We start from the raw sequence: 14,483 nt of genomic DNA on the forward strand, positions 1-14,483 counted from the left end.
AAAGGTAATCTAGTGAGGTATAGCCTGAAGCATTATGTCCGTAAAAAGATTAAGTTCAAAAGATCCTGTGATGCAAAGAATAATGGGCATACAGAAAGAACATTTTCCATCTGATACAAGGACAATAAAATGCATTCGGGTAAAGTAAGTACGACAAATCAGTTGTTGCGAATGACGTCTGCGAAACTGGCCAACCCCTTAAGGGAATAGAAGAAGACTTGGAAATGTTGCACACGGAAAGGAAAGGGAGAAAACCGAACCTGCCGGAAGAATTGGAGATCGTCATTCATGAACAGAAACATAATAATATTCTGAACGCACAATTGGAAGACAAAGAAACGGGGATTCTTAACGGCTTTGTAAGATTACTCTAGGGCAGATACATAATGATAAATTTGTATTATCCCTTTGATAAAATCTAGAGGTTGACGATTGCAGGCTTGGAAAGTGAGGAAAAGTAGGCGACTACTAGAACAGAGTTTTGGTTGAGGCAATAGCTGCCTGCAGCTTCGCAGAAATACCGCGGGCATGTCGGTTCACAACAACCTCCGGACTTCTGCAAAAGCGTCAGCTCGACGCTCTAGGAGACCACAGCGGGTCACGGCCTGGTGTAATGTGTGGTGTGAGATGGGACGACTACTGACAGAAGTCGACGATGTTAAGGATCTACCGTAATATCTGTTTTTATCTTATTTTATTTTATGAGGTCCGCAGTTGTGTTGGTACATTTTTTAATGACCTCGCGAGTTACGTTTTTACCATATGATGATGATAGCATTGTCTCTCGAAACACTTCGTTAAGCTGTACGTTGGACAGAAATACGGTTGAATGCCTCCATTTACTATGGTGATAAATTTAAGTGCCAGAGTGCATTTTTCGAGGTATTCGTCTGTAGTGTAACGTTGTAAGAAAGTGAAAAGTGGACCATAAACAGATAAGAAGAGAAGGGAATAGAAGCGTCTTAAAAATGGTTCTTCTGAAAAATAGCGAAGTCACGTGGGTAGATCGGATAACAAAATGGGTTGTGTTGAATCGAATTCTGGAGAAAAGTAATTTATGACACAACCTGACTCAAAGAAGGGATTGCTTAATTCGTCACAACCATAGGGAACACTTTATATTAGGTTTGTAGCTAAGTACGTAGCGATTTTGTTTGTATATTGGTATTTCGGTTGTTATGGGTTTATTTATGAAAAATGGTTCAAATGGCTCTGAGCACTATGGGACTCAACTGCTGTGGTCATCAGTCCCCTAGAACTTAGAACTACTTAAACCTAACTAACCTAAGGACATCACACACATCCATGCCCGAGGCAGGATTCGAACCTGCGACCGTAGCGGCCGCGCGGTTCCAGACTGTAGCGCCCAGAACCGCTTGGCCACTTCGGCCGGCGTTTATTTATCGATTGCCATTTCTATTTGTAGTTCATTGTTGTTACTTGAGTTTATGTACTGTTTTTTTGTCTTGCGGTGATAATGAGTGGAGCTGTCGACGCTAGAAAATGGAGTGCCAAGTGCAGAAATCGGAACACTGCCGCCATATGCTTCTGTTTGAGTTCAGTAGAGGGGTGACAGCAGGGGAGTAACCAGAAACAATTGCGCCCTGTATGGAGATAATTCAGAAGAATGTAGATTGCAAGAGTTACTGGGAAATGAAGAAGCTTGCAAAAGATATAGAGTCATGGAGAGCTGCATCAAGAGATGGAAAAGAGCCACCGTGGTACAACAACCGAGTTAGAAAACTGCTGCGGAAGCAAAGGGAACTTCACAGCAAACATAAACATAGCCAAAGCCTTGCAGACAAACAAAAATTACGCGAAGCGAAATGTAGTGTGAGGAGGGCTATGCGAGAGGCGTTCAATGATTTCGAAAGTAAAGTTCTATGTACTGACTTGGCAGAAAATCCTAAGAAATTTTGGTCTTATGTCAAAGCGGTAGGTGGATCAAAACAAAATGTCCAGACACTCTGTGACCAAAATGGTACTGAAACAGAGGATGACAGACTAAAGGCCGAAATACTAAATGTCTTTTTCCAAAGCTGTTTCACAGAGGATGACTGCACTGTAGTTCCTTCTCTAGATTGTCGCACAGATGACAAAATGGTAGATATCGAAACATACGACAGAGGGATAGAGAAACAATTAAAATCGCTCAAAAGAGGAAAGGCCGCTGGACCTGATGGGGTACCAGTTCGATTTTACGCCGAGTACGCGAAGGAACTTGCCCCCCTTCTTGCAGCGGTGTACCGTAGGTCTCTAGAAGAGCGAAGCGTTCCAAAGGATTGGAAAAGGGCACAGGTCATCCCCGTTTTCAAGAAGGGACGTCGAAGAGATGTGCAGAACTATAGACCTATATCTCTAACGTCGATCAGTTGTAGAATTTTGGAACACGTATTATGTTCGAGTATAATGACTTTTCTGGAGACTAGAAATCTGTAGGAATCAGCATGGGTTTCGAAAAAGACGCTCGTGTGAAACCCAGCTCGCGCTATTCGTCCACGAGACTCAGAGGGCCATAGACACGGGTTCACAGGTAGATGCCGTGTTTCTTGACTTCCGCAAGGCGTTCGATACAGTTCCCCACAGTCGTTTAATGAACAAAGTAAGAGCATATGGACTATCAGACCAATTGTGTGATTGGATTGAGGAGTTCCTAAATAACAGAACGCAGCATGTCATTCTCAATGGAGAGAAGTCTTCCGAAGTAAGAGTGATTTCAGGTGTGCCGCAGGGGAGTGTCATAGGACCGTTGCTATTCACAATATACATAAATGACCTTGTGGATGACATCGGAAGTTCACTGAGGCTATTTGCGGATGATGCTGTGGTGTATCGAGAGCTTGTAACAATGGACAATTGTACTGAAATGCAGGAGGATCTGCAGCGAATTGACGCACGGTGCTGGGAATGGCAATTGAATCTCAATGTAGACAAGCGTAATGTGCTGCGAATACATAGAAAGATAGATCCCTTATCATTTAGCTACAAAATAGCAGGTCAGCAACTGGAAGCAGTTAATTCCATATCTGGGAGTAAGCATTAGGAGTGATTTAAAATGGAATCATCATATAAAGTTGATCGTCGGTAAAGCAGATGCCAGAATGAGATTCATTGGTAGAATCCTAAGGAAATGCAATTCGAAAACAAAGGAAGCAGGTTACAGTACGCTTGTTCGCGCACTGCTTGAATACTGCTCAGCAGTGTGGGATCCGTACCAGATAGGGTTGATAGAAGAGATAGAGAATATCCAACGGAGAGCAGCGCGCTTCGTTACAGGATCATTTAGTAATCGCGAAAGCGTTACGGAGATGATAGATAAACTCCAGTGGAAGACTCTGCAGGAGAGACGCTCAGTAGCTCGGTACGGGCTTTTGTTAAAGTTTCGAGAACACATCTTCACCGAAGAGTCAAGCAGTATATTGCTCCCTCCTACGTATACCTCGCGAAGAGACCATGAGGATAAAACCAGAGAAATTAGAGCCCACACAGAAGCATACCGACAATCCTTCTTTCCACGTACAATACGAGACTGGAATAGAAGAGAGAACCGATAGAGGTACTCAGGGTATCCTCCGCCACACACCGTCAGGTGGCTTGCGGAGTATGGATGTAGACGTAGATGTAGATCAAACCAGTCTCTGGACTGAAGAACACAACAACAATAATGGAGATAATGTCATTGGACGGAGCACAGCAAGAAAACCATTTTCTCGTATTAGGGAGGATAGTTTTGACAATGGTGACCCTCCACTTTCAGGAAGACCTTCGGGATTTGACGAAGATCGTTAGATCGTTTAAACGCATTAATCCACAGTGATACACGTCAGTGTACTAGAGAACTGACCATCGCGCGACATTTCCATGCCATGGAGAAGTTTCAAAAATAGACTGTATGTGTACTGCATGTTCCAAGCCAAAATTACAATTATTAGCGGGTGGCCATATGTGCATCTCTGCTTGCTCGGCATTAATTAGGTCGTTAGCAACACCGACAATTCCTGTGCCGTATCGTTACTGGTGATGAGAAATGGTGTCTTTATGCTAAAGTAAAGAAAATAAAGGAATGGATGAGCCTTAACAAAGCAGTAACTCACCGTACAAAGACGTGGTTCCACAAGAGAAAACGTTACGCATTTGTTGGAACAACGACGATACGGTGTATTACGAATTTCTACCCGAAGTACAACCATCACCGCTGACGTGTAGGTGTGCCCGCATCTCGTGGTCGTGCGGTAGCGTTCTCGCTTCCCACGCCCGGGTTCCCGGGTTCGATTCCCGGCGGGGTCAGGGATTTTCTCTGCCTCGTGATGGCTGGGTGTTGTGTGCTGTCCTTAGGTTAGTTAGGTTTAAGTAGTTCTAAGTTCTAGGGGACTTATGACCACAGCAGTTGAGTCCCATAGTGCTCAGAGCCATTTGAACCATTCGCTGACGTGTAGTTTCAACAACTAAGACGTGTTGCAGACGCAATCCTAGAACAACGACGAGATAGACTGCCTGAAGTGTTACCACTCCGTGGTAATGCCCTCCAGCATTCTTCTAGATTGACTAAAAACACTACACAGGAATTATGTTGGAAGTCATTCCACACCCATCTTTTTCACCTGATCTTGCGCCCTCAGGTTTTCACCTTTTCCGCTCTCTATCGAACGACCATCAAGGAACTTACTTTCCCGCTACGGTCGCACGTTCGAATCCTGCCTCGGGCATGGATGTGTGTGTTGTCCTTAGGTTAGTTCGGTTTAATTAGTTCTAAGTTCTAGGCGACTGATGACCTCAGCAGTTAAGTCGCATAGTGCTCAGAGCCATTTGAACTTACTTTCCTGATGGAAATGCACTCCTAGCATGGCTCGATGAGTTCTTTGCCTCAAAAATAGGTGGTTTCTTTAGTCACAGAATCGAAAAGTTACCCCAACGTTGTTAAACTGTTGTTAATAGTGAAAAAGAATATATTATCGATGACTAAAGTCTCTGATATGGGTATCCGGTGTGTTTATTAAACGTACGGAAAAGCGGTATCAGCTTATGCACCAATCGTGTAGTAGTGGAGGGATGTGTGGTGGGCAAAAATTGTAGAGGTAGGCCGAAGGCTTAGATGTAGGTCGCTGTACGTACGCTCCTATCAGGAAGCTGACACAGGACATGTTAATGCTGAGAACTGTATCAAACCAACCTTCATACTGAAGACCAAATCAACAACTACAGTCGAAAAATAGCTGCCACTGCCACTACTTGCTGTAGAACCTAAATTGGAATTGCTACAGGAAAGTTTTGGAGAAACTCCCTCATAGATAAATATGTCAAGCACAATCGGTCTTGTGTGGTAACCGTTGCTGCTTCTCAATACGAGAACAAATAAAACATCTCTCAGGTACGACAGGGTTCGTTTTAACATCTCTGGACTCAACAGTAAGTTTTATTGCAGTGGTTAGATTTTGAGCACGAACCGTGGCTGTTATTAAATCCGGGTTTTTGCAAAGGGTCGTGAATTTGTTGCAGCGCCAACGCGACAGGGCGTTTTGCGTCGGCAGCCAAGCAGAACTTAAAAGACCTCGCGTTTATTTGTTTCCTACAAAATGCAACCGCAGGCGCGTTAATCATTCGGTCAATACGCGCTGTCTGTCGTGGGCTGTTACTTTGACAGAAACTCGCTGCCACTGAAAAAGACTAATAAAGTGTCCTGGAAGGTCGGATGCATGGATTCTAGGGCAGCACACAAACAATAAAAGTAGCACGGAATGAAGAATGGTAAAGTATATTACTCAATTTTGGTACCGCCATTGTAGAATGCAGGTTTAGACTATGTGTTCTGCGTTGACTACACTCCCACGAAAACAAACCAAATAACGTTCTCGGAACTAAAGTCAGAAGGAAAATAATCTTCTTTGGTGATGTACTATTCGAAGAACTGTTCCGGACTACGCTGCACAGTGACACAACCTGCTAAACCCGCAGGCAGGACAGATAGTTTAAATTGTGGAAAGGGACGAAAATAAGGGGCTGTCAGTTACCCTCGATCACACAACTTTATTATTTGATCAAACATTACAAGAGCCAAAACAATTTTTTTTTAAACACAGTTTTAATCTTTGGGACTTAATTACTGGCTGAAAGCCACTTTAATTTAAAAACGGCTGAAGGCCAATAACTTAAAACACAAGCATAATCCGAAATTTAAAAGGCAACTCTTATCTTACAACGGTTCTTTATTTAGGCTAAAGGCCCAAAGAATCTTAGATTTTCAAAGCAAACAATTTGAATTCAAAATCGGTTAAAGCCCAACACTTAAGGCTAAACAACATTAAATTAAAAAAAAATGCCTTACGTAAAACAGTTTTTAACTCAACCAAAACAGAATTTTAAAAGAAAAGCCTTATATTAAGTTCTTTAGTTAGGCTGAAGGCCCAAAGAGTCAGAGACTACAAGACCAAACATGTTAAATTCAAATAGGGTGAAGGCCTAACACTTAAAACTCCATATCATTAACTAAAAAAAAACCAAAGGCCTTACGTGAGACAATTCTTTAATTTAGGCTGAAGGGTTTAAGAGCAAAACAACTCAAACTCAAAATCGGCTTAAGGCCCAACACTTAAAATTCAACAACATTAAAACCTTTAAAATGCCAAAGGTCTTACGTGAAAGAGTTCTTCAAATTAGGCAGAAGGCCTAAAGAATCTTAATCTAAAAATCGGCTAGAAGCCATACAAGCACAAACAACAAGAACAAATTAAAAAAAAAAAAGGAAGTACACCCAAGGGCGCTCAGATGTTCGAGGGTCGGCGTGGAATTCAAACACTAACACTCGCTTAGGTGAGACAGGCAGTCGGTACAACCATTGTCGATCCGACGACAACCCAACGCACAGACAGTCAACGGACCCACCGACAAGAAAACCTTTTTATTTACTGAGCTTTCGTGTCCAGGATCAGCGAGCCACGGGCCTCGTTGCAAAGCCAACAGCCCCTCACACTCCGACCGAGCGTGGACGCCGCCAGGCCCCGGTCAGACACGCGCCACCGACACTTCCTCGCTGCTCCACGCCAACCAACCAACTGCCCAAGCCCGGAAACGGTGAAGGGACCAAGTACACTTCGGCCGATGAGACGACCAACCGAACGGCAAACCAACGGTCGTCCCGCTCCAATCTCCCTCCGTCGGACAGTTCAGGTGTGCCGCCAGCGGTCGGCGAGCACTGGCTGTCGGCGCCTTACCGACGCTCCATACCCGACTTCACTGCTGCTGCGTCCCAACTGCACTGCTGGTCCGTCTCGAACTGACTGCGAGAGACAAGACGACCCAGAAATACTATCGGTCGCTCCAGAGATGGTACGACAGTGCACTTATCGATACGCGATGCTGCTGCCGCTCACGAACAAGTAAGGCAGGAAGTTAGTGTCGGTAGGAAATGGAATAAGAGAACGAGGCGGCAGTACGGTAGTAGAAGATGACAAACAGTAAATGGCATGAACACGAGCCGTGTACCGCTCACACAGTTAAATATCTAGGCAGCCTGTCTCTTGTCTATACAAGATAATTATATTCACTGTTCTGTTTCTGTTGTAGATTAACCACTGTCTATCTGTCGGCCTCTGTTTGTATCTCAATGGACGACTTGAAGACACCGTGAACGTTCTGCGGGAACTCCTTAGCAAGATTCGGACTGCCTCCCAACATCCAGCTAACGACTGCTGCTCGTGCACGCTTACTTAAGCCACTTTCTGGTGACGCTGGCGCTCCAGGGGGTTTAATTCTCGCGGACAGTGGTTTGCACGCAGCGATATTCCTGTTACGGATGTACGTCCACGGTACGTCTGGAACCACCTGTAGCTAACTCTTCTTATGTGGTATCTCAGTACACCAAACTCTCTGTGGATGAGAGTCTGTTGGAGCACACACAATGAGTCAGAATTTCTGTGTGGATTAATTAAAGCCAGCTTACTCTAATTACGTCCGCAGCTTGTGGTCTTGCAGTAGCGTTCTCGCTTCCAGCACATGGGAACCCGGGTTCGATTCCTGGTGGGGTCAGGGATTTTTCCTGCTTCGAGATGACTGGGTGTTGTGCCGTCTTCATCATCATCATCATCATCATCATCATTCACCCCCTTACGGTCGGAGGAAGGCAATGGCAAACCACCCCCACTAGGAACTTGCCTAGTACAGCGGTGCGGGGCTCCCGCATTGTCCCCTACGCTCCTCGATGTATGCGGCCTCATCATCACTCTAAATACAGAATCATGTAGCTAATGCAGAAACATAGGAAAAACAACGGTGCAGTGATTGGATGCAGTATGTGTGCTGCTTGATACAGTCATGTCGATTAAACGTCTAGGCGTAAAGTTGCAAAGCAATGTGAAATGAAAGCAGCACTTACGTCGGTTCTACAGACGGCGGATGGTGGACTTCTGTCTATTGGGAGAATTATAGCGAAGTATAGCTTTTCTGTAAAGGAGACCGCGTACAGAACACTAGTGAGACTCATTCTCGAGTACTGCTCGAGTGTCTGGGAGTCCCACAAGGTGTGATTAAAGGAAATTCAGAGACGTGCTGCTAGATTTTGTACAGGTAGGTTCGATAATGACGCATGTACTTCGGAAATAAGTATTACAAGAATGCTCCGTGAACTCAAATGGGATTCCCTGGGGAGAAGATGGTGTTCTTTTCGCGAAACGCTATTGAGACTGCCTGTAGAACGACTCTCCTGTACCCAGTGTACATCTCTCTTAAGAACTGAGAAAAGAAAAAGGTAAATTAGGGTTCGTACGGACGTATATAGACAGTCACTTGCTGGTATTTTTTTTTTTTTTTTTTGCTAGTAGAATGGGAAAAGGGATGACTAGCGTTGGTACAACATACTTTCCACCATGCGCCGCATCTTTCAGTGATGATATGTATGTAGGTGTAGATGTAGATGTAGAGTGTGCAGAGAATGTGCTTTTATTTCAACCAAAGTGCTAATATACTCTACTGTGTTGAGGAACAGCAAGGGAGAAAAGAAAAGGAAACTTCTGCATTTGCTAATAGGTAAAGATGTTGTTACTGTTGTGGTTTTCAGTCCAGAGACTGATTTGATGCATCTCTCCATGCTACTCTATTCTGTGCAAGCCTCTTCATCTGTAAATAACTACTGCAACCTACATCCTTCTGAATCTGCTTAGTGTATTCATCTCTTGGTCTCCCTCTACGATTTTTATCCTCCACGCTTCCCTCCAATACTAAATTGGTGATCTCTTGATGCCTCAGAACGTGTCCTGCCAGTTGGTCCCTTCTTCTAGTCAAGTTGCGCCACAAATTCCTCTTCATCCCAATTCCGTTCAGTACCTCCTCATTAGTTATATGATTTACCCATCTAATCTTCAGCATTCTTCTGTAGCACCATATTTCGAAAACTTCTATTCTCGTCTTGTCTACACTGTTTATCGTTCATGTTTCACTTCCATACATGGCTGCACTCCATACAAATACATCCATAAAACACTTCCTGATACTTAAATCTATACCCCATGTTAACAAATTTTTCTTCTTCAGAAACACTTTCCTTGCCATAGCCAATGTACATTTTATATCCTCTCTACTTCAACCATCATCAGTTATTTTGCTCCCCAAATAGAAAAACTTATTTAGTACTTTAATTATCTCATTTCCTAATCTAATTCCCTCAGCATCATGTGATTTAACTCGACTACATTCTATTATCCTAATTTACTTTTTTTGATGTTCATCTTCTATCCTCCTTTCAAGACAGTGTCCATTCCGTTCAACTGCTCTTTCAGGTCCTTTGCTGTCTCCGACAGAATTACACTGTCGTCGACAAATCTCAGAGTTTTTATTTCTTCTTCCTCATGGATTTTAACTCCTACTCCAAATTTTTCTTTTGTTTCCTTTACTGCATGCTTAATATAAAAACTGAATAACATCGGGGATAGGCTACAACCCTGTATTACTCCCTTCTCAACCACTGCTTCCTCTTCATCCCCCTCGACTCTTACAACTGCCATCTGATTTCTGTACAAATTGTAAATAGCCTTTCGTTCCGTGTATTTTACATCTACTACTTTAAAAATTTGAAAGAGAGTATTCCAGTCAACATTGTCAAAAGCTTTTTCTAACTCTACAAATGCTAGAAATGCCTATTCTAACCCCATCTTCTAAGATAAGTCGTAGGATCAGTATCGCCTCGCATGTTCTAACATTTCTACGGAATGCAAACCGATCTTCCGCGAGGTTGATTTCTACCAGGTTTTCCATTCGTTTGTAAAAAAATTGTGTTAGTATTTTGCAGCCATGACTTATTAAACTGATTGTTCGGTAACATGTGAAGGTAACTCTTCAATTATTTTTTTTATTAAACACTGACCCACAGAGTCTTCCCTGACAAAGACAACTAAAACTTAATCTATTCATTTATTACCCACAATATACAAGTACAACGCATTCTGACTGCTATACATTGACAACATGACTTACAATAATTAATACAAAAGAATGGCCTTGAATTGCAAGAAATACTAACAATAATACAAATCAAAAAAATATAAAATTAAAGAAATATGAAACTACCCCCAACTCTGTTAACTGCCAAAACTCGTTTCACTCTCGAATACCGATAGTGGAGACCCCATTCTTTTTCACAAGTCACTTACTTCACAGAAAATCATCATAACGCGAACTACAGCAATTACAGCAAGTAGCAACGACAGCCAGCTAAATAAAATGATTCTAACTATTATGGACTGTAACTACTAGGAGTCATATAGTCAGCGAAAGAAAGATTTTAATGAAGAGCAAACAACGTATTCGGAAAATTTTACATTATTCATGTGACATCCAGTTCCAAAAATTATATAGTTGTCAATAATTCCAGTACCAAAACATTGCGAACCATACATCAGTCTTCATACATTTCCTTGCGTATTTTCTTGTAAATACACAAGCCATGGACCTTGCCGTTGGTGGGGAGGCTTGCGTGCCTCAGCGATACAGATGGCCGTACCGTAGGTGCAACCACAACGGAGGGGTATCTGTTGAGAGGCCAGACAAACATGTGGTTCCTGAAGAGGGGCAGCAGCCTTTTCAGTAGTTGCAGGGGCAACAGTCTGGATGACTGACTGATCTGGCCTTGTAACATTAACCAAAACGGCCTTGCTGTGCTGGTACTGCGAACGGCTGAAAGCAAGGGGAAACTACAGCCGTAATTTTTCCCGAGGACATGCAGCTTTACTGTATGATTAAATGATGATGGCGTCCTCTTGGGTAAAATATTCCGGAGGTAAAATAGTCCCCCATTCGGATCTCCGGGCGGGGACTACTCAAGAGGACGTCGTTATCAGGAGAAAGAAAACTGGCATTCTACGGATCGGAGCGTGGAATGTCAGATCCCTTAATCGGGCAGGTAGGTTAGAAAATTTAAAAAGGGAAATGGATGGGTTAAAGTTAGATATAGTGGGAATTAGTGAAGTTCGGTGGCAGGAGGAACAAGACTTTTGGTCAGGTGATTACAGGGTTATAAATACAAAATCAAATAGGGGTAATGCAGGAGTCTGTTAAACAATGAATAAAAGAATAGGAATGCGGGTAAGCTACTACAAACAGCATAGTGAACGCATTATTGTGGCCAAGATAGATACGAAGCCCACGCCTACCAACGTAGTATAAGTTTATATGCCAACCACCTCCGCAGATGACGAAGAGATTGATGGAATGTATGATGAAATAAAAGAAATTATTCAGATAGTGAAGGGAGACGAAAATTTAATAGTCATGGGTGACTGGAACTCGACAGTAGGAAAAGGAAGAGAAGGAGACGTAGAAGGTGAATATGGAATGGGAGTAAGGAATGAAAGAGGAAGCCGCCTTGTAGAATTTTGCACAGAGCATAACTTAATCATAGCTAACACTTGGTTCAAGAATCATAAAAGAAGGTTGTATACCTGGAAGAATCCTGGAGATACTAAAAGGTATCAGATAGATTATATAATGGTAAGACAGAGATTTAGGAACCAGGTTTTAAATTGTAAGACATTTCCAGGGGCAGATGTGGATTCTGACCCTAATCTATTGGTTATGAACTGCAGATTGAAACTGAAGAAACTGCAAAAAGGTGGGAATTTAAGGAGATGGGACCTGGATAAACTGAAAGAACCAGATGTTGTAGAGAGTTTCAGGGAGAGCAGAAGGGAACAATTGACAGGAATGGGGGAAAGAAATACAGTAGAAGAAGAATGGGTAGCTCTTAGGGATGAAGTAGTGAAGGCAGCAGAGGATCAAGTAGGTAAAAAGACGAGGGCTAATAGAAATCCTTGGGTAACAGAAGAAATATTGAATTTAATTGATGAAAGGAGAAAATATAAAAATGCAGTAAATGAAGCAGGCAAAAAGGAATACAAACGTCTCAAAAATGAGATCGACAGGAAGTGCAAAATGGCTAAGCAGGGATGGCTAGAGGACAAATGTAAGAATATAGAGGCTTGTCTCACTAGGGGTAAGATAGATACTGCCTACAGGAAAATTAAAGAGACCTTTGGAGAGAAGAGAACCACTTGTATGAATATCAAGAGCTCAGATGGCAACCCAGTTCTAAGCAAAGAAGGGAAAGCAGAAAGGTGGAAGGAGTATATAGAGGGTTTATACAAGGGCGATGTACTTGAGGACAATATTATGGAAATGGAAGATAATGTAAATCAAGATGAAATGGGAGATAAGATACTGCGTGAAGAGTTTGACAGAGCACTGAAAGATCTGAGTCGAAACAAGGCCCCGGGAGTAGATAACATTCCATTAGAACTGCTGATGGCCTTGGGAGAGCCAGTCCTGACAAAACACTACCATCTGGTGAGCAAGATGTATGAGACAGGAGAAATACCCTCAGACTTCAAGAAGAATATAATAATTCCAATCCCAAAGAAAGCAGGTGTTGACAGATGTGAAAATTACCGAACTATCAGTTTAATAAGTCACAGCTGCAAAATACTAACGCGACGAATGGAAAAACTGGTAGAAGCGGACCTCGGGGAAGATCAGTTTGGATTCCGTAGAAATGTTGGAACACGTGAGGCAATACTAACCTTACGACTTATCTTAGAAGAAAGATTAAGAAAACGCAAACCTACGTTTCTAGCATTTGTAGACTTAAAGAAAGCTTTTGACAACGTTAACTGGAATACTCTCTTTCAAATTCTGAAGGTGGCAGAGGTAAAATACAGGAAGCGAAAGGCTATTTACAATTTGTGCAGAAACCAGGTGACAGTTATAAGAGTCGAGGGGCATGAAAGGGAAGCAGTGGTTGGGAAAGGAGTGAGACAGGGTTGTAGCCTCTCCCCGATGTTATTCAATCTGTATATTGAGCAAGCAGTAAAGGAAACAAAAGAAAAATTCGGAGTAGGTATTAAAATTCATGGAGAAGAAGTAAAAACTTTGAGGTTCGCCAATGACATTGTAATTCTGTCAGAGACAGCAAAGGACTTGGAAGAGCAGTTGAACGGAATGGACAGTGACTTGAAAGGAGGATATAAGATGAACATCAACAAAAGCAAAACGAGGATAATGGAATGTAGTCAAATTAAATCGGGTGATGCTCAGGGGATTAGATTAGGAAATGAGACACTTAAAGTAGTAAAGGAGTTTTGCTATTTAGGGAGCAAAATAACTGATGATGGTCGAAGTAGAGAGGATGTAAAATGTAGACTGGCAATGGCAAGGAAATCGTTTCTGAAGAAGAGAAATTTGTTAACATCGAGTATAGATTTAAGTGTCAGGAAGTCGTTTCTGGAAGTATTTGTATGGAGTGTAGCCATGTATGGATGTGAAACATGGACGATAACCAGTTTGGACAAGAAGAGAATAGAAGCTTTCGAAATATGGTGCTACAGAAGAATGTTGAAGATAAGGTGGGTAGATCACGTAACTAATGAGGAGGTATTGAATAGGATTGGGGAGAAGAGAAGTTTGTGGCACAACTTGACTAGAAGAAGGGATCGGTTGGTAGGACATGTTTTGAGGCATTAAGGGATCACAAATTTAGCATTGGAGGGCAGCGTGGAGGGTAAAAATCGTAGAGGGAGACCAAGAGATCAATACACTATACAGATTCAGAAGGATGTAGGTAGCAGTAGGTACTGGGAGATGAAGAAGCTTGCACAGGATAGAGTAGCATGGAGAGCTGCATCAAACCAGTCTCAGGACTGAAGCCCACAACAACAACAACAACATAATTTCATCTCACTTTAGACAATGCATGTCCTATTGAAACAGAGCATCCACTAATAACAGCATGTTCATACACTTACCTACCCATTCGCTAACTGCTAGTCCGTCCAACCACAGAATCTCTTGCTGAGGGCGCAAGGCGCTGTCAGCGATATTAACACAGTCTATAGCGCTGCCTACATACAAGCAAGTTACTTACACATGAAAGGAACAATAAAGAAGAGGCGACTCTGCTGCTGATTTACGCAAGGCGCAGGAAAATAAACAAAAATATGGTTATTAAC

This window comes from Schistocerca nitens, chromosome 8, assembly GCF_023898315.1.
Source record: "Schistocerca nitens isolate TAMUIC-IGC-003100 chromosome 8, iqSchNite1.1, whole genome shotgun sequence".
Taxonomy (NCBI): Eukaryota; Metazoa; Arthropoda; class Insecta; order Orthoptera; family Acrididae; genus Schistocerca; species Schistocerca nitens.